This window comes from Pseudophryne corroboree, unplaced genomic scaffold (assembly GCF_028390025.1).
Source record: "Pseudophryne corroboree isolate aPseCor3 unplaced genomic scaffold, aPseCor3.hap2 scaffold_625, whole genome shotgun sequence".
In the NCBI taxonomy this organism is placed as follows: domain Eukaryota; kingdom Metazoa; phylum Chordata; class Amphibia; order Anura; family Myobatrachidae; genus Pseudophryne; species Pseudophryne corroboree.
The window spans coordinates 24,433-48,864 of NW_026970221.1; positions in this window are offsets into that span (position 1 = coordinate 24,433).

A 24,432-nucleotide genomic window follows, 5' to 3' on the forward strand; every position below is an offset into this window, starting at 1 on the left:
GCTGCATCCACAAGTCCCACATGCCTAGCGGAATCGCTCCCTTTTAGCTCCTCCTTCAATGCCTCCAGCTTCTTCTGCAAAAGCCTGATGAGGGGAATGACCTGACTCAGGCTGGCAGTGTCTGAACTGACTTCACGTGTGGCAAGTTCAAAGGGCATCAGAACCTTGCACAACGTTGAAATCATTCTCCACTGCACTTGAGACAGGTGCATTCCACCTACTATATCGTGCTCAATTGTATAGGCTTGAATGGCCTTTTGCTGCTCCTCCAACCTCTGAAGCATATAGAGGGTTGAATTCCACCTCGTTACCACTTCTTGCTTCAGATGATGGCAGGGCAGGTTCAGTAGTTTTTGGTGGTGCTCCAGTCTTCTGTACGTGGTGCCTGTACGCCGAAAGTGTCCCGCAATTTTTCTGGCCACCGACAGCATCTCTTGCACGCCCCTGTCGTTTTTTTAAAAATTCTGCACCACCAAATTCAAGGTATGTGCAAAACATGGGACGTGCTGGAATTTGCCCATATTTAATGCACACACAATATTGCTGGCGTTGTCCGATGCCACAAATCCACAGGAGAGTCCAATTGGGGTAAGCCATTCCGCGATGATCTTCCTCAGTTGCCGTAAGAGGTTTTCAGCTGTGTGCGTATTCTGGAAAGCGGTGATACAAAGCGTAGCCTGCCTAGGAAAGAGTTGGCGTTTGCGAGATGCTGCTACTGGTGCCGCCGCTGCTGTTCTTGCGGCGGGAGTCCATACATCTACCCAGTGGGCTGTCACAGTCATATAGTCCTGACCCTGCCCTGCTCCACTTGTCCACATGTCCGTGGTTAAGTGGACATTGAGTACAACTGCATTTTTTAGGACACTGGTGAGTCTTTTTCTGACGTCCGTGTACATTCTCGGTATCGCCTGCCTAGAGAAGTGGAACCTAGATGGAATTTGGTAACGGGGGCACACTGCCTCAATAAATTGTCTAGTTCCCTGTGAACTAACGGCGGATACCGGACGCACGTCTAACACCAACATAGTTGTCAAGGACTCAGTTATCCGCTTTGCAGTAGGATGACTGCTGTGATATTTCATCTTCCTCGCAAAGGACTGTTGAACAGTCAATTGCTTACTGGAAGTAGTACAAGTGGGCTTACGACTTCCCCTCTGGGATGACCATCGACTCCCAGCGGCAACAACAGCAGCGCCAGCAGCAGTAGGCGTTACACGCAAGGATGCATCGGAGGAATCCCAGGCAGGAGAGGACTCGTCAGACTTGCCAGTGACATGGCCTGCAGGACTATTGGCATTCCTGGGGAAGGAGGAAATTGACACTGAGGGAGTTGGTGGGGTGGTTTGCGTGAGCTTGGTTACAAGAGGAAGGGATTTACTGGTCAGTGGACTGCTTCCGCTGTCACCCAAAGTTTTTGAACTTGTCACTGACTTATTATGAATGCGCTGCAGGTGACGTATAAGGGAGGATGTTCCGAGGTGGTTAACGTCCTTACCCCTACTTATTACAGCTTGACAAAGGGAACACACGGCTTGACACCTGTTGTCCGCATTTCTGGTGAAATACCTCCACACCGAAGAGCTGATTTTTTTGGTATTTTCACCTGGCATGTCAACGGCCATATTCCTCCCACGGACAACAGGTGTCTCCCCGGGTGCCTGACTTAAACAAACCACCTCACCATCAGAATCCTCCTGGTCAATTTCCTCCCCAGCGCCAGCAACACCCATATCCTCCTCATCCTGGTGTACTTCAACACTGACATCTTCAATCTGACTATCAGGAACTGGACTGCGGGTGCTCCTTCCAGCACTTGCAGGGGGCGTGCAAATGGTGGAAGGCGCATGCTCTTCACGTCCAGTGTTGGGAAGGTCAGGCATCGCAACCGACACAATTGGACTCTCCTTGTGGATTTGGGATTTCAAAGAACGCACAGTTCTTTGCGGTGCTTTTGCCAGCTTGAGTCTTTTCAGTTTTCTAGCGAGAGGCTGAGTGCTTCCATCCTCATGTGAAGCTGAACCACTAGCCATGAACATAGGCCAGGGCCTCAGCCGTTCCTTGCCACTCCGTGTGGTAAATGGCATATTGGCAAGTTTACGCTTCTCCTCCGACAATTTTATTTTAGGTTTTGGAGTCCTTTTTTTACTGATATTTGGTGTTTTGGTTTTGACATGCTCTGTACTATGCCATTGGGCATCGGCCTTGGCAGACGACGTTGCTGGCATTTCATCGTCTCGGCCATGACTAGTGGCAGCAGCTTCAGCACGAGGTGGAAGTGGATCTTGATCTTTCCCTAATTTTGGAACCTCAACATTTTTGTTCTCCATATTTTAATAGGCACAACTAAAAGGCACCTCAGGTAAACAATGGAGATGGATGGATTGGATACTAGTATACAATTATGGACGGGCTGCCGAGTGCCGACACAGAGGTAGCCACAGCCGTGAACTACCGCACTGTACTGTGTCTGCTGCTAATATATAGACTGGTTGATAAAGAGATAGTATACTCGTAACTAGTATGTATGTATAAAGAAAGAAAAAAAACCACGGTTAGGTGGTATATACAATTATGGACGGGCTGCCGAGTGCCGACACAGAGGTAGCCACAGCCGTGAACTACCGCACTGTACTGTGTCTGCTGCTAATATATAGACTGGTTGATAAAGAGATAGTATACTCGTAACTAGTATGTATGTATAAAGAATGAAAAAAAAACCACGGTTAGGTGGTATATACAATTATGGACGGGCTGCCGAGTGCCGACACAGAGGTAGCCACAGCCGTGAACTACCGCACTGTACTGTGTCTGCTGCTAATATATAGACTGGTTGATAAAGAGATAGTATACTCGTAACTAGTATGTATGTATAAAGAAAGAAAAAAAAACCACGGTTAGGTGGTATATACAATTATGGACGGGCTGCCGAGTGCCGACACAGAGGTAGCCACAGCCGTGAACTACCGCACTGTACTGTGTCTGCTGCTAATATATAGACTGGTTGATAAAGAGATAGTATACTCGTAACTAGTATGTATGTATAAAGAAAGAAAAAAAAACCACGGTTAGGTGGTATATACAATTATGGACGGGCTGCCGAGTGCCGACACAGAGGTAGCCACAGCCGTGAACTACCGCACTGTACTGTGTCTGCTGCTAATATAGACTGGTTGATAAAGAGATAGTATACTACTAATATTATATACTGGTGGTCAGGTCACTGGTCACTAGTCACACTGGCAGTGGCACTCCTGCAGCAAAAGTGTGCACTGTTTAATTTTAATATAATATTATGTACTCCTGGCTCCTGCTATAACCTATAACTGGCACTGCAGTAGTGCTCCCCAGTCTCCCCCACAATTATAAGCTGTGTGAGCTGAGCAGTCAGACAGATATATAATATATATAGATGATGCAGCACACTGGCCTGAGCCTGAGCAGTGCACACAGATATGGTATGTGACTGACTGAGTCACTGTGTGTATCGCTTTTTTCAGGCAGAGAACGGATATATTAAATAAACTGCACTGTGTGTCTGGTGGTCACTCACTATATAATATATTATGTACTCCTGGCTCCTGCTATAACCTATAACTGGCACTGCAGTAGTGCTCCCCAGTCTCCCCCACAATTATAAGCTGTGTGAGCTGAGCAGTCAGACAGATATATATAATATTATATATAGATAATAGATGATGCAGCACACTGGCCTGAGCCTGAGCAGTGCACACAGATATGGTATGTGACTGAGTCACTGTGTGCTGTGTATCGCTTTTTTCAGGCAGAGAACGGATTATAAATAAAAGTGGTGGTCACTGGTCACTATCAGCAAAACTCTGCACTGTACACTACTGAGTACTCCTAATGCTCCCCAAAATTAGTAAATCAAGTGTCTCTCTAATCTATTCTAATTCTAAACGGAGAGGACGCCAGCCACGTCCTCTCCCTATCAATCTCAATGCACGTGTGAAAATGGCGGCGACGCGCGGCTCCTTATATAGAATCCGAGTCTCGCGATAGAATCCGAGCCTCGCGAGAATCCGACAGCGTCATGATGACGTTCGGGCGCGCTCGGGTTAACCGAGCAAGGCGGGAAGATCCGAGTCGCTCGGACCCGTGAAAAAAAACATGAAGTTCTGGCGGGTTCGGATTCAGAGAAACCGAACCCGCTCATCTCTATTTTGCACTAGTTCTAGCGATTATTCCAATCACAGAACAGGCCACAAGGAGATTGACAGAAAGAGGGCGTTTCTGGGTGTCAACTGACCGTTTTCAGGGAGTGCTTGGAAAAATGCAGGCGTGGCAGAAGAAATGCAGACGTGGCTGGGCATTCGCTGGATGGGTGTGTGACATCAAAAGCCGTCCCTCGGTTGTTAGAATCAACGCACACGAAGTGTAACTATAGTGCTGGTCTTATTTTGAAACGATTTTGCAGGCGCTCTGCTACTCAAGTATTCGCACTTCTCCAAAGTGAATATACACTCTCCAGTGGGCAGCGACAATGCGTTTGCATGGCTGCTAAAAACTGCTAGCGAGCAATCAACTCAGAATGACCCCCATAGTGTATTGCAAGAAAATATCTGTAAATCCAATGGTACCGTAAGTGCGGTATATACTCGCACTTCTTTGCGGGGTGAGAACATCTCCCCTAAGGGAAGTCAGCCCTATGAATAGAGTTTGTGTGATCCCTGTGCAGCAGTCACAGAAAGGGTTCATCTCTGCAGTTTGTCACTCAAATTACATTGCTGCATTTTTTCTAGAAGTGGATCTGAGAGCTGTTACCCGCAGACCAGCTACAATAATTATCCTGGGTACTCACTAGACCAGTGGTTTCTTAAACTGCACCCTGGGGTGCCTCAGGACACTTGCAGGGGTGCCTTGGATTGGTGGTCCAGGACCAATTCAAAATATTTATAGTTAGTGTTATAGGCAAAACCAGTGCTGTTGGCTGGCAATCATAACATATGTGCACAAGCAGAAGCAAATCCTGTCCCCTACCAAAGGGCCAGTGCTAGGGTGTTTGGCGCCTCCCTGCAAACTATTAATTTGGGCCCTCTCTCCAATACTTAATAAAGGGACAGTGCGCTCCTTAAAAAAAGAAGGTGTGGTATCACAAGGAAGGGGCATGGCCACACAATAGCACCCCAAATCAAAATACGCCACACAGTAGCACTATCTTATTGTCATTACACCGCATGTAATAATAATAATAATAATACCCACAGTCGCAGTGCCCTTTATACACATAACCACCATATCAGTGCAGCTTACACACATAATGCCAACAGTAGCAGTGCCCCTTCTACACATGCCCATGGTGGCAATCCTTTACATGGCAAATATCAACCTGGTTTTGCCATGTAAAGGATTGCCACTTTAAAAACAAACAATCAAACAAAAACAAAAAAAAACAACAGGAAAAAACACAAAATCTCTCACTTTCTGATTCTCACACCCTATTACATTCCTCCCTATATATTTAAATGTTTCTATTACTGTATGTTCCCTCTTCCCTTCTCCAAACTATACACATCAACATTTTTTTGTATTTCCAGGTAAGTTTTGTGATGTAGGCCATGCACAATTTTAGTTGCCCTAATGTATTTACAGCCTTCTGGAGATATGGCTTCTGGAACTGAACACAGGATTCTAAATGTTGCTGTACCAAGGACCTATACAGTGGCATTACAGGTTGAGTATCCCTTATCCAAAATGCTTGGGACCAGAGGAATTTTGGATATCGGATTTTTCTGTATTTTGGAATAATTGCATACCATAACGAGATATTATGGTGATGGGACCTAAATCTAAGCACAGAAGGCATTTATGTTTCATATACACCTTATACACACAGCCTGAAGGTCATTTTAGCCAATATTTTTTATAACTTTGTGCATTAAACAAAGTGTGTGTACATTCACAGAATTCATTTATGTTTCATATACACCTTATACACACAGTCTGAAGTTCATTTAATACAATATTTTTAATAACTTTGAGTATTAAACAAAGTTTGTGTACACTGAGCCATCAAAACACAAAGGTTTCACTATCTCAGTCTCACTCAAAAAAGTCCGTATTTCGGAATATTCCGTATTTCGGAATATTTGGATATGGGATACTCAACCTGTATTACTTTTTTCTGCTACTGGTTCTTTAACCTATGCAAACAAGCATCTGACTTGCCTTTCCTATTGCTTTGTTACATTGCTTACCTGAAATAGTAATACTTAGATAGCTTTCCTCTTGCCATTATAATGCCCTTAATATTATAGTTAGCCTTTGCATTTTTGAGACGTGTATGATTTTGCATTTTTTGGCATTAAATGTTGCCATGTTCTTGACCATTCCTCTAGTCCAGGGGCGGAACTGCCAGAGACAACGGAGTCAGTTGCCGCCGGGCTCCAGCCCTAAAGGGGCTTCCTCCATTGCCCCCCGGCTGTTACGTGCCCTTCCTACTAAATAGACAAAGGCGCTACCAGCAGGGTCTCGCAGTTTGTACATTCCATGCCGTAACACCCTTCTTTCCACCTTCACAATGAAGCTATTGGTACTTTGCAAAAAAAAAAAATTATTAGCATTGCAACTCAGCAGATCAATGCAGTGTGCAGCCACACACTCCATATATCTGCTCAGCCACAAAGCTGATTATTTCTTCACAAAGTACAAGGTGAGCTCCAAATAGAATTCTCTAGCTTAGATTATACCTTTCTATGCAAGGGTAAATAGCTCAATTGTTTGACTGCAATGCCACAGGAAATGGTTTGGATCCAAGACAGTGTGACTGAATAATAAAGAAACCTTAAGATGAGTTCATGAATGTTGTATAAGTATTAGTGAGAGAAGGGGTCAGGAGCATGCTAGGCTGCAAAAAATAAGGTAGGCTGCAAGTGAAAGTAATGATCTCCTATATATTTTCCCAGATCTGTCACTCTGTGTGGCTAACTCTGGGGGAAGTCACAGCAATGGGCGGAGACGGCAACTGCAGGACGATACACCAGTGCCAGCAGCAGACCGTAACAAAGTGACAGATCAAGGAGAATATATAGGAGGTAGGGAGGTGGCCATGGTACATGGCTGGCCAAGGGACACTAGCTCATGTACCCCTTTACCACTGAGGCTGGCCACCAAGGATGGACCTGTCACCAGTGCACATGCAATAACCTCTTCTGCTGCCCTCTTTGCAACTCAGATTGCCCAGTGCTCCCCTTCGCTAACAGTCCACAAAGTTTCCCCATCTCACGATCTGCCTCCTCACCCCCACTTTCATCTCTACAGCACACGCGCATATCATACAAGATCCCATCATGCGTACGTAGGTCTGAAATGCAAGAGGGAGGTTGGGGGGAGATTGGCATGCGCCAGCAACACCACACAGCTCACTGTGACCACAGTGGAGAGGCGCTGCAACAGGACAATACACCAACCTCGGAGCAAGGAACTGCGTCGGTCAGGAGGAGAACTATTTCAATAGCATAAAAAGGTTAATGCGTCCCACCCTATGGACACCAGACTCATCAAGTCACTGTTGCCAGAGTCTCATACAATGACTCTGAACCTCTAAGCACACTATTTGACTGTCCACACCCTGCTGTGCCTATTACCCATCTCCTCCACCACCCTCAACACTGACCCACACATCATTCACCCACAAAGATACAATAAAGGTAGTTTGGATAAATTAGCTAAATGAAATGGATTTAACCAATTTATCTAAATGACCATTTTTGGATGTTTTCCAGTGTTTGTGAGCAAATGGTCAATTGTCATTTGCTGCCACATATTAGCATAATTTTGTTTCAACTAGAAAAAAAAATTGGACAGATAATCTAAGTGTGGATCCAGTTTAAAGGTCCGTATTCACGGCCCGATTTTGGGGAGAGATGTGTGCTGAGCGAACTGCTCAGCACACATCTCTCCGCCCGCTCAGCACAGCGTGATGTGTGCTGAGCATACGGGGGGTGGGGGGGGCGCTCATTTCACCCCCTGTGTAGGGCATTCTGTGTGTATCCAGCTTAACAGGTGTGAGCATCATACAACTACTGACTTGCGAGTAACTATACAGCAGCTCCATACCTTGTGACTTGAAGAAACACCAGTTAACCCCGGGAATGCTGCAGTCAAAGCAACAATTCCTCTTCTTACATTCCGCTGCACTTATTGTGGGGTAGCCGCAATCCCTTCTGCTGTACGGTTCCACATTACATTGTTTCTTGTCACTTCCTGTTGATGCAGTAAGGAAACATCCAGGAATTACAGCAGCTTAGTTTTTTTTTTTTTTTTAACTGGGGCAATTTAGCTAGATCACAGGGCAATTTAGCTCCTTTGGTCCTTTTTTAGGACCCGTTAATCAGACAGTTGAGCAAACTGAAAAACAGCTAACAGGAAATTTCCACTTAAATGGTATTTTCTAATCTTATCTGACCATGACTAAGAATAAAGGATACACAAGATAAACTCTTAGAGCCATGGACCTTATCCATGTTTAAGCTCCATCAAATCTGTAATCAATAGCACTACATGCTCCCACTTTACCACTGTACTATATACTCTACCTGTGTTTTTAAGGTAAAAACACCATTTAACCCCAGTGACACTTGAATTAAAGCAGCAGCCTCTGGAATAGCATTCCTTAGCATTAATCCCAGGAAATCTGCAATCTTCACGCTCTTTGATAGCCATGCTACATTGCTGTTTACTTGGATGGAGCAGAGAGCACAACATCAGGACATAGGAAATATTACAATGCATGATAAGAAAGGTGTGAGCTCTACAGCAAGGCCTCTAACCCTTTGCCAGTGCCAAATACATAGGGCTTAACTCAGATCTGATCACAGCAGCAAATTTATTAGCTAAAACCATGTACACTGCAGGGGGGGGGGGGTATAATATGTGCAGAGAGAGTTAGATTTTGGTGCGGTGTGTTCAAACTGAAATCTAAATTGCAGTGTAAAAACAAAACAGCCAGTATTTACCCTGCACACAAACAATATAACCCACCTAAATCTCCCTGCAAATGTTGTATCTGCCCCCCCCCCCCCCCCCATCCCTGCAGTGCACATGGTTTTGCCCACTAGCTAACAAATTTGCTGCATCTGGGAATTACAGCAGCTTAATATTTCTTTTTACAGAAGGTTCAGCAAATTAAATTATTTAGTGAAATACTGTAATCATAACAGTTACAGGGATATTGTAGGTAGATTTATTGTCAGTGGATAAATGTAAAAATTAAACCCTTAGGCATAGTTCCAAAATGCTGTCATTGCAATCCAGATTTTAAGGATATCATGCTTGAGCACAGGTGACTTAATTAGAACTTCGGTCAATGTGAATTAACCATTGGACTCAACCATGGTTATCCTTAAAACCCAGGGGTCTATTTAAGATCGATCTTAATCGATGTTGGGCTTCCAGGTTGAAAAAAAACACACACATTTACTAACATTTTAAAATTTATATAAAAAAATCATCTGTTCGTAAATGCAGTGCACATGGTTTTGCCCAACTGCTAACAAAAATCCTGCTGCGATCAACTAAGAATTACCCCCCATGGCCCTCATTCCGAGTTGTTCGCTCGCAAGCTGCTTTAAGCAGCATTGCACACGCTTAGCTGCCGCCTACTGGGAGTGAATCTTAGCATCTTAAAATTGCGAACGAAAGATTTGCAATATTGCGATAAGACATCTCTGTGCAGTTTCTGAGTAGCTCGAGACTTACTCTGCCAGTGCGATCAGTTCAGTGCTTGTCGTTCCTGGTTTGACGTCACAAACACACCCAGCGTTCGCCCAGACACTCCTCCGTTTCTCCAGCCACTCCCGCGTTTTTCCCAGAAACGGTAGCATTTTTTCCCACACGCACCTAAAGCGGCCTGTTTCCGCCCAGAAACACCCACTTCCTGTCAATCACATTACGATCACCAGAACGATGAAAAAACCGTGAGTAATATTCCTAACTGCATAGCAAATTTACTTGGCGCAGTCGCAGTGTGAACATTGCGCATGCGCATTAAGCGGAAAATCGCTGCGATGCGAAGAAAATTACAGAGCGAACAACTCGGAATGACCACCTATGTGCACTGCAGGGAAGGCAGATTTAACATGTGCAGAGAGAGTTAGATTTGGGTGTGGTGTGTTCAATCTGCAATCTAATTTGCAGTGTAAAAATAAAGCAGTCAGTATTTACCCTGCACAGAAACAAAATAACTCACCCAAATCTAACTCTTTCTGCACATGTTATATCTGCCTCCCCTGCAGTACACATGGTTTTGCCCAACTGCTAACAAAATTCCTGCTGCGATCATCTTGGAATTACCCCCATCGATTGATGTTTTCACACTGCTCGTGTATATAAGACATAGGGCCTAATTCAGTTTGGATCGTAATACGCGTTCCAACCGCAAAACCTATGAAGAGGATGGGGGCATATACGCAGGGTCCATCCTGTGCGTGTGCCTACATTTTCTCCGGGTGCCCCGCAGAAAATGCGAATGCCTCTGCCTGTCAATCAGTAGAGGGCGTACCTTCGCAGGTATATCGCGATCATGAGCCATGTCTCCCATTTTTGTCATTATAGGTGCTCTGTGAGCTGCTGGCCATGCCCCAGCCCCTCTGTCTCCCGTGAATAGACATTGAGGCTTATTCAGACCAGGTTATTGAGCTTAATACTATAGGATCAAAATTACCCCCAAATTCTATGATTTTAGCTGTTTGAGGTTTTTAAAAAAAATCACCCGAATACAAAATCCGAAAGGGTGGTTTTGCCAAAACGCGTCCGTATCCAAAACACAACTGCGGATCCGAAACCAAAACCAAAACATGAAACACGAAAAATGCCCGCTGCACATCTCTAGTTAGGGGAGAAGCATGTAGCCTTGTAGACTATGCACAGCTATATCTAGAAAAATATACGATCTAATCTTTAACCAACCAATGCAAGAAAGTATTTAATGTGAAAATACAAAACACTAGACTAATTGGAGGTGCGCCCTAAAGCAAATTACAATGTTAGGATTAGGGGGTTCGGAAAGACCTCTAGTGTAAACACTACTATATACATTTTAAGATAGGAAGGTACAAATTACATATTCACATTGCATCTATGGGATGGATTCAAATGTCCCTTTCCTCCCTCAATCGTGCCCGTCAGCAGCTATTCTAATGTTGCTGCCAACGGGTGCGACATGTTTATTTCAGCTCGCTACCCCCAGGGGAAACAAGCTGAAATGTGTGCAAAGAGACCCATTTGGGCAACCAAACGGTGTCTTTTCATGATCGCGCCCATTACTTTATTCAGGTTTATGTGCTTTGTGCACCTAAACCAGAGTGTAATGGGCGCAATAATTGAGGGCATTTGAATTTCCCTTATATGTGTGTGTGTGTGATATACACACAGACACACATACTGTATTTCTTTATATAATGGACACCTCAGTTTCTATTCATTCATGTCCTGCCCCCTACTCTGTCAGACCCCTTCCCCTCTACTTTTCTGACCCCAAACGCCACTCATTCTTGTTGAGTGCTGGTGGGCCCATTCAGAATTTTGCTATGGGGCCCACAAAGGTCTAGTTACGCCACTGGGCAGGGTTATAGAGGAGGCGGTGCAAGGCATCCTGGGAACAGTCAAAGCTTTAGCCTGTTGGTGCCTTGGATCAAGATCCAACTCTACACCCCGATGTTAGTGTAGTGCCTTTTGGGGTTAAGGTTTTACAGAAAGTTACAGGTTTTTTTAATTTAGTAAAATATGCCCCATTTTAAAGATAGGGCATTTACATTTGTTGCACCTGTGCAGTACATAGCAGCCTGCAGGGCATGTACAGTGGCTTCATTTGGGTGCACATACATTGCCGGCTCCTGGTCGCAAACTGAAATTATTGTGTGTAAGTGGAATTAGCGGTGTTTATGTCATACAGGGGGGTTGGGGAGGTTTGTGGTTGGTGGGGGGCACGCTGTGTGATTATTATCCTGCATCTATACATACATGCGCTAACACCTGGACATACACTGATGTACCCACACCTAATATCCATACATACACATGCTGACACCTGGACATACACCAACATACAAGCACCTGCATCTATATATACACGCGCTGACAAATGGACATACACCGACGTACCCACACTTGCATCTATACATACATGCACTGACATCTGGACATACAAGCACCTGCATCTATACATACACGCGCTGACACCTGAACCTACACTGACGTTCCCACACCAGCATCTATACATACACATTCTGACACCTGGACATACACAGACGTACCCACACCTGCATCTATACATACACGCGTTGACACCTGGACGTACACTGACGTACACACACCTACATCTATATATGCATGGATGCAAATGTGGGTACGTCTGTATACGTCCAGGTGTTAGCATGTGTATGTATAGATGTTAGGTGTGGGTACATCAGTGTATGTCAAGGTGTCAGCACATGTATGTATAGATTCACATGTGGGTAAGCCGGTGTACGTCCACGTGTCAGCATGTGTAGGTATAGATGCAGGTGTGGGTACGTTGGTGTACGTTTAGGGGTCAGCGTGTTTATGTATAGATGTTGGTGTGTGTATGTCAGTGTACGTACAGATATAGGTGTGTGTATGTATGTATGTATGTATGTATGTATGTATGTATGTATGTATATGTATAGAGGAAGGTGTGATACATACATATAACACATACATGATAGATACATACATATATCACACACACGATAGATAGATAGATAGATAGATAGATAGATAGAACACATACATACAAGATAGATAGATACATACATACATACATACATGATAGATACATATATATACACACACATACGATAGATAGATAGATAGATAGATAGATAGATAGATAGATAGATAGATAGATAGATACACATATATATATATATATATATCTATCACAAACATATATGATTCATACATATATCACACACACATACATGATACATACATGAGAAAGACCTGGGATGGTGATGAGGCCAGGGCCCCCTGCTGATGTTGCATTGAGGAAGGCAGTGTTCCAGGGCGGATGCCAGTCGGGGAGAGCGCCGCGCAGCCCGGGAAAAATACTGCTGAGGAGCTACATCTGGAAGAGCCCCTGGGAGGGAGAGTGCCACATGCCCCATCCTGCGTGGCAGACTCTGCAGGCCTGCACATGGGAAGGGAGGTCTCTGGCCACACATACTCACCCTTCTGCTGAAGCCCCGCTGCTGTCCCCATCAGCGCTCTCCAGCGGGGAGCGGGGCCAGGATGAACCTCAACCTGTGAGAACTATCTTCATGATCAAGAGATCTCATATGCAAGATAAGTATGTGTTGGAATAGGGCTGGGGAGGGCGGCTGCTCGGGCACCCCCCCGTCAAGTTAAGGAGATTTAACTGAGGAAGCACAAGGGAACTCTCGTCTGGGGACAACAACTGCAGGGAGACCACATCTTTTCAGATGAACATGGGAGGGCGGAAGGCTGCCTAATACTGAAGCACCCTCAGACATTAAACCATATGCAACAACTATTGCAAGCATTCCTGGGGGAAGGTCTGCAGAAGACGGATTTGCATACGGTGATGTCATCCAAGCAGTGGGCCAAAGTTGGCTGGAACCCTCATCTGTATATGAAAAGAGAAAAGGGGCATGCAGGGCATGGCGGCCTTTTGCGGCGCTTGTATAACCCCAAGTTTGCATTAAACACCCCCACCCTCCTTCGGTGTGGGGCTCATGTTGGCCATGCCCAAGCCCCTGAAGCATTCAAGCTGATTTCTTGCAGCAGCTGGGCACTGTAACAGCTTCAGAGCTGCTCTACAAGACAAGTAAAAGGGTGTGGGCCCTGCAGCACCACCTGTAGTTTGCATACACACATATATAGGACAGCATCTCTTATATGCCCCAGGGTCAATAAAATAGTATCCTTGTCTAGGCTATCCATCCCCTCAGATAAGGTATTTGTCCATGCCGCTACAGCACTACACACCCAGGCCGACGCAATTGCCGGTCTGAGTAAGGTACCTGAATGTGTATAAATGGACTTCAGTGTAATCTCCTGTTTGCGGTCAGCACAATAACTGAACCTGAGGATGACATGCTATAAACACAATTTACTTAATTTTATATTTTTTTCTGAATTTCTCAATAAAAAAAACTTTGGCCTAGGGGTGCCGTGAAACAAATTTTGATACTCTAGGGCAGGGGTGTCAAACCCATGGGCCCCATGCCGCCCCCAATGCATCCTTATGTGGCCCACAGGCCGGGGTCCGGCAGGGTTCCGACAGGGGTCCTTTTGTGGCCCGATCACCTTGCTTAGAGCGAGGGCAGGAGAGTGCAGCCAGAGTCTTTGCTTTCTATGTGCGGCACCATCTTCCCGAAGAGATCACCGGGAAGATAGTGCCCCTTCCACTGGCTACAGCACAGGTATACTGGGGTGGGGTAGCAAACTGGGGGCCCCAATGGGCCCCTCCAGCAGTCCCTCTACCAAAACACGTCTTTTGGTGGTTTTGCGGTGTTATAACTACATGGTGACGATGCTGTAGCACAGAGATTTTCAACCATTTACAACTCACGTCACACAGAACAAGATTTAAATATTGACAAGGCACACTGAAATATAATGGTGATGCATGGTGCAGTATCGTGTCCTAGGATGTCATGTCGCAGCTTCTCCATAGGTAACGCCTGAACAGGCCCGGTGACAGGGGGGACAAAGGGGACACTTGTTCAGGGCTCCAAGTATTAAGAACAGAAATAATGGGGCCACAGTGCCAATATTGCTTTTTAAAGTGTATCCACCAACTGCTCAATTTAAGCAGGAAAACAATTAACAGGCCAACTAAACCCTCCCCCCTCCTTTTACCCCATCACTTTTGTCCAGTCCCTGTGGTCCATACTGTATTGCCATTATTATGCATGTTGCTGTGCTGGCCCTTTTCTGAATGTCCCTGCCACCGCCACCGAAGAGCTGGATAGCCCAGTATGAAAACCACCTGCCGGCCTCACTGACGGTCCGAGTCAAAGGCTCCATTTTTTTTAAAGATCCCTCTGCCAAGTTAAGGGGGGGTTGAGGGGGCCCCAGAGATATCAGTGCACTGGGCCCCGAGATTTCTGTTGCTGGCCCTGACCCTCAGGGGCGTATCTACCCCTTGGCCAGGATGGCACTTGCCAGGGGCACCATCCAGCTGTGCCAACCGTGGCTAAGGGATAGAGTTCTGCAGTCTCGAAAGGGCGCTATGGCAATCAGCGTGGGACTGACCAATTAGACGGTGAGGGAAGGATACTGAAATTGTCCAAACCCTGTTACAGTTTGAAACGCCCCTCAACTGCTGTCCACTGCTTCACTCCTAGCTCTGCCCCTTTGAAATTATTAATCCCTACCCCCCGGTAGGCGGAGTTCTCCAGGCCCATACTCAGGAGTCACCACTGCTGTACATTATGTGCCGGTTGTAGAGGCAGAGCGGGGAACATCAGAGAACGCCACAAATTACACAGTGGGCAAGGAGATGGCTGGAGACAGCTGCACAGCCATGCCTTGCAAGTTCGAGAGAGCTGTTGAATTTCAGCACTTCAAGTCAGAGCCTGCCCCCTGCTGCCCAAGCAGTCCGTGACAGTTAGTGTCGAGGAGGGGGGGATTTGTGCATGTGTGCTATCAGTGTGTGTGTGGGGGGGGTGGAGGATGTGTGTGACTGTGAGGGAGCTGTCAGTGTCAGTGGGGAGAGGAGCAGGAGGGAGTTGTCAGTGTGTGGAAGTGATGAGAGTTGTCAGTACTGGGGAAATGTGTGTGTGTGTGTACTAGATTTAGGAGTGTGTGTTTGTGAGAGGTTTCAGTTGGGGAATTAGAGTTCATACAGTAATTAAATGTTTTCATATTGAGAACTACATCTCCCAGCATATACAGTGTGCTGGGGATGCTAACAAGCTTTATTTAAAAGTTTAAAAAACATTGCTTTTATGACTGCAATGGTTAAAAAGGGAGAGCTATAAATCAATTTATCAGTGAATGATCGCAGTTTGAGCTGTTACATTTTACTGAACCACCTATCCCTCCACACTCACTACCTGTCCTCAGGATACATTTACCATCCCGGCAGACGGTATACCGGCGGTCATTTGACCGATGTTGGAATCCTGACACCACTTGGGAGACTGGTGCCGGCACACAGACAGCCAACATCCCGAAGGCGAGTATTGGAGGGAGGGTTAGGACCGGGAGAGCGGGTGTTAGGGAAGGCACTAGGAGGGGGGGGGGGGGTTAGTCCTAGCTGCCACCCCCTGAGGGTTAGCCCTTACCGCCACCCCCCCAGAGGGTTAGGATTAGGTATCATGTGACTGCTGGAATCCCGAGCGCCGGATGCCATACCCAACCCCCTTTACTTTTTCAGGCATTTCTATCTCTCCTCTCTCTATGGTGTTCCGATTGCCCACTTTCGATTGTGCTTTTCTCTCTCTCTCTCTCTCTCTCCTTTGTTTAGAGCATCAGTTTCTGTAGTCCACTTTATCCTTATTTTTTCCAGTGTTTCACTATCTCTCTGATGTAATGAGGATGTATGGTCTAGAGGGATCAGTAATGCATTGTACTGTATAGAGGCGTCAGGGATGTAGCGTAGGGTATAGAGGCGTCAGGGATGTAGCGTAGGTTATAGAGGCGTCAGGGATGTAGCATAGGGAATAGAGGCGTCAGGGATGTAGCGTAGGGAATAGAGGCGTCAGGGATTTAGCTTAGGGAATATAGGCATCAGGGATGTACTAGCAGGTATATAGAGGTCAGTGTACTGTATAGAGGGGTCAGTAATGCAGTGATGGTTATAGAAAGGTCAGTGATGTAGTGTAGGGTATAGAGGGGTCAGTTATGTAGTGTGGGGTAAAGAGGGGTCAGTAAAGATACTAAGCTGAAGTACTTAGAACACTTCTTGAATTAAGACACAACCTGCAAGAAAAAGTATGCAATATGGGTGAAAAGGCAAATGTCAGAGGTCTGATACAAGTAACCAGCTCCACACCTTGCACCACATAGCGTTATGTTAAACTGGGACATGTTCTTTTTTGGTGTGTGTGTGTGTGTGTGTGTGTGTGTGTGTGTGTGTGTGTGTGGGGGGGGGGGGGTGCCAAAGGAAATTTTTGCCATTGGCTCCTTTGGTCTAGAACCAGCCCTGATCACAAAATATTTTTGTCTAAGCAGACTGGACACTGATCAGCGTTGGCTCATTCTCAGCCCCCCGCCCAGCCTCTGCTGCCAGCAGACTGCTATTAGCTAGTTAACCTTCTGCCTTCCCTATCTATGACACAGACTGCTGCTAATGCTACCAGACTGTTCCCAGTGGCTTCACACCAACAGTGAATCCCAGCCGATGATGTAGGGCAGCGTGTGGGGGAGGGGGTCAGTTGCTGTGGCTCCAACATGGTAACCGCCAATGGACTGCAATGCTTTATCGAAAGGGGGGGCGCCAGTCCCTTACTTTGCCAGGGGCGCTTGGACCCCTAGCTACACCTCTGTTGACCCTAACCGATACCCCTAAACTAACCATAATTCCTGCAGTAAAAATCCATGTTTCTATGTATATAGGGGGTCATTCCGAGTTGATCGCATGCTGCCGTTGTTCGCTGCGTAGCAATCAGTTGAAAAAAAATGGCTAATCTGTGCATGCGCATGCTCCGTAATGTGCATGCGCATCGTACGGGTACAAAGTCCATTGTGGTTTTGCACTAGTTCTAGCGATTATTCCAATCACAGAACAGGCCACAAGGAGATTGACAGAAAGAGGGCGTTTCTGGGTGGCAACTGACCGTTTTCAGGGAGTGCTTGGAAAAATGCAGGCGTGGCAGAAGAAATGCAGACGTGGCTGGGCATTCGCTGGATGGGTGTGTGACATCAAAAGCCGTCCCTCGGTTGTTAGAATCAACGCACACGAAGTGTAACTACAGTGCTGGTCTTATTTTGAAACAATTTTGCAGGCGCTCTGCTACTCAAGTATTCGCACTTCTCCAAAGTGAATATACACTCTCCAGTGGGCAGCGACAATGCGTTTGCATGGCTGCTAAAAACTGTTAGCGAGCAATCAACTCAGAATGACCCCCATAGTGTATTGCAAGAAAATATCTGTAAATCCAATGGTACCGTAAGTGCGGTATATACTCGCACTTCTTTGCGGGGTGAGAACATCTCCCCTAAGTGAAGTCAGCCCTATGAATAGAGTTTGTGTGATCCCTGTGCAGCAGTCACAGAAAGGGTTCATCTCTGCAGTTTGTCACTCAAATTACATTGCTGCATTTTTTCTAGAAGTGGATCTGAGAGCTGTTACCCGCAGACCAGCTACAATAATTATCCTGGGTACTCACTAGACCAGTGGTTCTCAAACTGCACCCTGGGGTGCCTCAGGACACTTGCAGGGGTGCCTTGGATTGGTGGTCCAGGACCAATTCAAAATATTTATAGTTAGTGTTATAGGCAAAACCAGTGCTGTTGGCTGGCAATCATAACATATGTGCACAAGCAGAAGCAAATCCTGTCCCCTACCAAAGGGCCAGTGCTAGGGTGTTTGGCGCCTCCCTGCAAACTATTAATTTGGGCCCTCTCTCCAATACTTAATAAAGGGACAGTGCGCTCCTTAAAAAAAGAAGGTGTGGTATCACAAGGAAGGGGCATGGCCACACAATAGCACCCCAAATCAAAATACGCCACATAGTAGCACTATCTTATTGTCATTACACCGCATGTAATAATAATAATAATAATACCCACAGTCGCAGTGCCCTTTATACACATAACCACCATATCAGTGCAACTTACACACATAATGCCAACAGTAGCAGTGCCCCTTCTAAACATGCCCACGGTGGCAATCCTTTACATGGCAAATATCAACCTGGTTTTGCCATGTAAAGGATTGCCACTTTAAAAACAAACAATCAAACAAAAAAAACAAAAAAACAACAGGAAAAAACACAAAATCTCTCACTTTCTGATTCTCACACCCTATTACATTCCTCCCTATATATTTAAATGTTTCTATTACTGTATGTTCCCTCTTCCCTTCTCCAAACTATACACATCAACATTTTTTAGTATTTCCAGGTAAGTTTTGTGATGTAGGCCATGCACAATTTTAGTTGCCCTAATGTATTTACAGCCTTCTGGAGATATGGCTTCTGGAACTGAACACAGGATTCTAAATGTGGCTGTACCAAGGACCTATACAGTGGCATTACAGGTTGAGTATCCCTTATCCAAAATGCTTGGGACCAGAGGAATTTTGGATATCGGATTTTTCTGTATTTTGGAATAATTGCATACCATAACGAGATATTATGGTGATGGGACCTAAATCTAAGCACAGAAGGCATTTATGTTTCATATACACCTTATACACACAGCCTGAAGGTCATTTTAGCCAATATTTTTTATAACTTTGTGCATTAAACAAAGTGTGTGTACATTCACAGAATTCATTTATGTTTCATATACACCTTATACACACAGTCTGAAGTTCATTTAATACAATATTTTTAATAACTTTGAGTATTAAACAAAGTTTGTGTACACTGAGCCATCAAAACACAAAGGTTTCACTATCTCAGTCTCACTCAAAAAAGTCCGTATTTCGGAATATTCCGTATTTCGGAATATTTGGATATGGGATACTCAACCTGTATTACTTTTTTCTGCTACTGGTTCTTTAACCTATGCAAACAAGCATCTGACTTGCCTTTCCTATTGCTTTGTTACATTGCTTACCTGAAATAGTAATACTTAGATTGCTTTCCTCTTGCCATTATAATGCCCTTAATATTATAGTTAGCCTTTGCATTTTTGAGACGTGTATGATTTTGCATTTTTTGGCATTAAATGTTGCCATGTTCTTGACCATTCCTCTAGTCCAGGGGCGGAACTGCCAGAGACAACGGAGTCAGTTGCCGCCGGGCTCCAGCCCTAAAGGGGCTTCCTCCATTGCCCCCCGGCTGTTACGTGCCCTTCCTACTAAATAGACAAAGGCGCTACCAGCAGGGTCTCGCAGTTTGTACATTCCATGCCGTAACACCCTTCTTTCCACCTTCACAATGAAGCTATTGGTACTTTGCAAAAAAAAAAATTATTAGCATTGCAACTCAGCAGATCAATGCAGTGTGCAGCCACACACTCCATATATCTGCTCAGCCACAAAGCTGATTATTTCTTCACAAAGTACAAGGTGAGCTCCAAATAGAATTCTCTAGCTTAGATTATACCTTTCTATGCAAGGGTAAATAGCTCAATTGTTTGACTGCAATGCCACAGGAAATGGTTTGGATCCAAGACAGTGTGACTGAATAATAAAGAAACCTTAAGATGAGTTCATGAATGTTGTATAAGTATTAGTGACAGAAGGGGTCAGGAGCATGCTAGGCTGCAAAAAATAAGGTAGGCTGCAAGTGAAAGTAATGATCTATATATTTTCCCAGATCTGTCACTCTGTGTGGCTAACTCTGGGGGAAGTCACAGCAATGGGCGGAGACGGCAACTGCAGGACGATACACCAGTGCCAGCAGCAGACCGTAACAAAGTGACAGATCAGGGAGAATATATAGGAGGTAGGGAGGTGGCCATGGTACATGGCTGGCCAAGGGACACTAGCTCATGTACCCCTTTACCACTGAGGCTGGCCACCAAGGATGGACCTGTCACCAGTGCACATGCAATAACCTCTTCTGCTGCCCTCTTTGCAACTCAGATTGCCCAGTGCTCCCCTTCGCTAACAGTCCACAAAGTTTCCCCATCTCACGATCTGCCTCCTCACCCCCACTTTCATCTCTACAGCACACGCACATATCATACAAGATCCCATCATGCGTACGTAGGTCTGAAATGCAAGAGGGAGGTTGGGGGGAGATTGGCATGCGCCAGCAACACCACACAGCTCACTGTGACCACAGTGGAGAGGCGCTGCAACTGGACAATACACCAACCTCGGAGCAAGGAACTGCGTCGGTCAGGAGGAGAACTATTTCAATAGCATAAAAAGGTTAATGCGTCCCACCCTATGGACACCAGACTCATCAAGTCACTGTTGCCAGAGTCTCATACAATGACTCTGAGTCTCATACAATGACTCTGAACCTCTAAGCACACTATTTGACTGTCCACACCCTGCTGTGCCTATTACCCATCTCCTCCACCACCCTCAACACTGACCCACACATCATTCACCCATAAAGATACAATAAAGGTAGTTTGGATAAATTAGCTAAATGAAATGGATTTAACCAATTTATCTAAATGACCATTTTTGGATGTTTTCCAGTGTTTGTGAGCAAATGGTCAATTGTCATTTGCTGCCACATATTAGCATAATTTTGTTTCAACTAGAAAAAAAAGTTGGACAGATAATCTAAGTGTGGATCCAGTTTAAAGGTCCGTATTCACGGCCCGATTTTGGGGAGAGATGTGTGCTGAGCAAACTGCTCAGCACACATCTCTCCCCCCGCTCAGCACAGCGTGATGTGTGCTGAGCGTACGGGGGGTGGGGGTGGGCGCTCATTTCACCCCCTGTGTAGGGCATTCTGTGTGTATCCAGCTTAACAGGTGTGAGCATCATACAACTATTGACTTGCGAGTAACTATACAGCAGCTCCATACCTTGTGACTTGAAGAAACACCAGTTAACCCCGGGAATGCTGCAGTCAAAGCAACAATTCCTCTTCTTACATTCCGCTGCACTTATTGTGGGGTAGCCGCAATCCCGTCTGCTGTATGGTTCCACATTACATTGTTTCTTGTCACTTCCTGTTGATGCAGTAAGGAAACATCCAGGAATTACAGCAGCTTAGTTTTTTTTTTTTTTTTTTTTTTTAACTGGGGCAATTTAGCTAGATCACAGGGCAATTTAGCTCCTTTGGTCCTTTTTTAGGACCAGTTAATCAGACAGTTGAGCAAACTGAAAAACAGCTAACAGGAAATTTCCACTTAAATGGTATTTTCTAATCTTATCTGACCATGACTAAGAATAAAGGATACACAAGATAAACTCTTAGAGCCATGGACCTTATCCATGTTTAAGCTCCATCAAATCTGTAATCAATAGCACTACATGCTCCCACTTTACCACTGTACTATATACTCTACCTGTGTTTTTAAGGTAAAAACACCATTTAACCCCAGTGACACTTGAATTAAAGCAGCAGCCTCTGGAATAGCATTCCTTAGCATTAATCCCAGGAAATCTGCAATCTTCACGCTCTTTGATAGCCATGCTACATTGCTGTTTACTTGGATGGAGCAGAGAGCACAACATCAGGACATAGGAAATATTACAATGCATGATAAGAAAGGTGTGAGCTCTACAGCAAGGCCTCTAACCCTTTGCCAGTGCCAAATACATAGGGCTTAACTCAGATCTGATCACAGCAGCAAATTTATTAGCTAAAACCATGTACACTGCAGGGGGGGGGGGGTGTATAATATGTGCAGAGAGAGTTAGATTTTGGTGCGGTGTGTTCAAACTGAAATCTAAATTGCAGTGTAAAAACAAAACAGCCAATATTTACCCTGCACACAAACAATATAACCCACCTAAATCTCTCTGCAAATGTTATATCTGCCCCCCCCCCCCCCCCCATCCCTGCAGTGCACATGGTTTTGCCCACTAGCTAACAAATTTGCTGCATCTGGGAATTACAGCAGCTTAATATTTCTTTTTACAGAAGGTTCAGCAAATTAAATTATTTAGTGAAATACTGTAATCATAACAGTTACAGGGATATTGTAGGTAGATTTATTGTCAGTGGATAAATGTAAAAATTAAACCCTTAGGCATAGTTCCAAAATGCTGTCATTGCAATCCAGATTTTAAGGATATCATGCTTGAGCACAGGTGACTTAATTAGAACTTCGGTCAATGTGAATTAACCATTGGACTCAACCATGGTTATCCTTAAAACCCAGGGGTCTATTTAAGATCGATCTTAATCGATGTTGGGCTTCCAGGTTGAAAAAAACACACACATTTACTAACATTTTAAAATTTATATAAAAAAATCATCTGTTCGTAAATGCAGTGCACATGGTTTTGCCCAACTGCTAACAAAAATCCTGCTGCGATCAACTCAGAATTACCCCCCATGGCCCTCATTCCGAGTTGTTCGCTCGCAAGCTGCTTTTAGCAGCATTGCACACGCTAAGCTGCCGCCTACTGTGAGTGAATCTTAGCATCTTAAAATTGCGAACGAAAGATTTGCAATATTGCGATAAGACATCTCTGTGCAGTTTCTGAGTAGCTCGAGACTTACTCTGCCAGTGCGATCAGTTCAGTGCTTGTCGTCCCTGGTTTGACGTCACAAACACACCCAGCGTTCACCCAGACACTCCTCCGTTTCTCCAGCCACTCCCGCGTTTTTCCCAGAAACGGTAGCATTTTTTCCCACACGCCCCTAAAGCGGCCTGTTTCCGCCCAGAAACACCCACTTCCTGTCAATCACATTACGATCACCAGAACGATGAAAAAACCGTGAGTAATATTCCTAACTGCATAGCAAATTTACTTGGCGCAGTCGCAGTGTGAACATTGCGCATGCGCATTAAGCGGAAAATCGCTGCGATGCGAAGAAAATTACCGAGCGAACAACTCGGAATGACCACCTATGTGCACTGCAGGGAAGGCAGATTTAACATGTGCAGAGAGAGTTAGATTTGGGTGTGGTGTGTTCAATCTGCAATCTAATTTGCAGTGTAAAAATAAAGCAGTCAGTATTTACCCTGCACAGAAACAAAATAACTCACCCAAATCTAACTCTTTCTGCACATGTTATATCTGCCTCCCCTGCAGTACACATGGTTTTGCCCAACTGCTAACAAAATTCCTGCTGCGATCATCTTGGAATTACCCCCATCGATTGATGTTTTCACACTGCTCGTGTATATAAGACATATAGGGCCTAATTCAGTTTGGATCGTAATACGCGTTCCAACCGCAAAAACTATGAAGAGGATGGGGGCATATACGCAGGGTCCATCCTGTGCGTGTGCCTACATTTTCTCCGGGTGCCCCGCAGAAAATGCGAATGCCTCTGACTGTCAATCAGTAGAGGGCGTACCTTCGCAGGTATATCGCGATCATGAGCCATGTCTCCCATTTTTGTCATTATAGGTGCTCTGTGAGCTGCTGGCCATGCCCCAGCCCCTCTGTCTCCCGTGAATAGACATTGAGGCTTATTCAGACCAGATCGCTTCAATTTATTTTCACCCAGCGGGCAATCTGGTCTGCACTGCACATGCGTATGCGCCACAATGCGTAAGTGCGACGGTCCGGAGATCACAAGAAGATTGACAAGAAGAGGGTGTTTGTGTGGGTGGCAACTGAATGTTTCTAGGGAGTGTCCGGAAAAACACTGGAGGGACCCGGCGTTTTCCTAATCGCTCTGCTAATGCACACCGACTCTCCTGCCTACGGATTACTTCCTC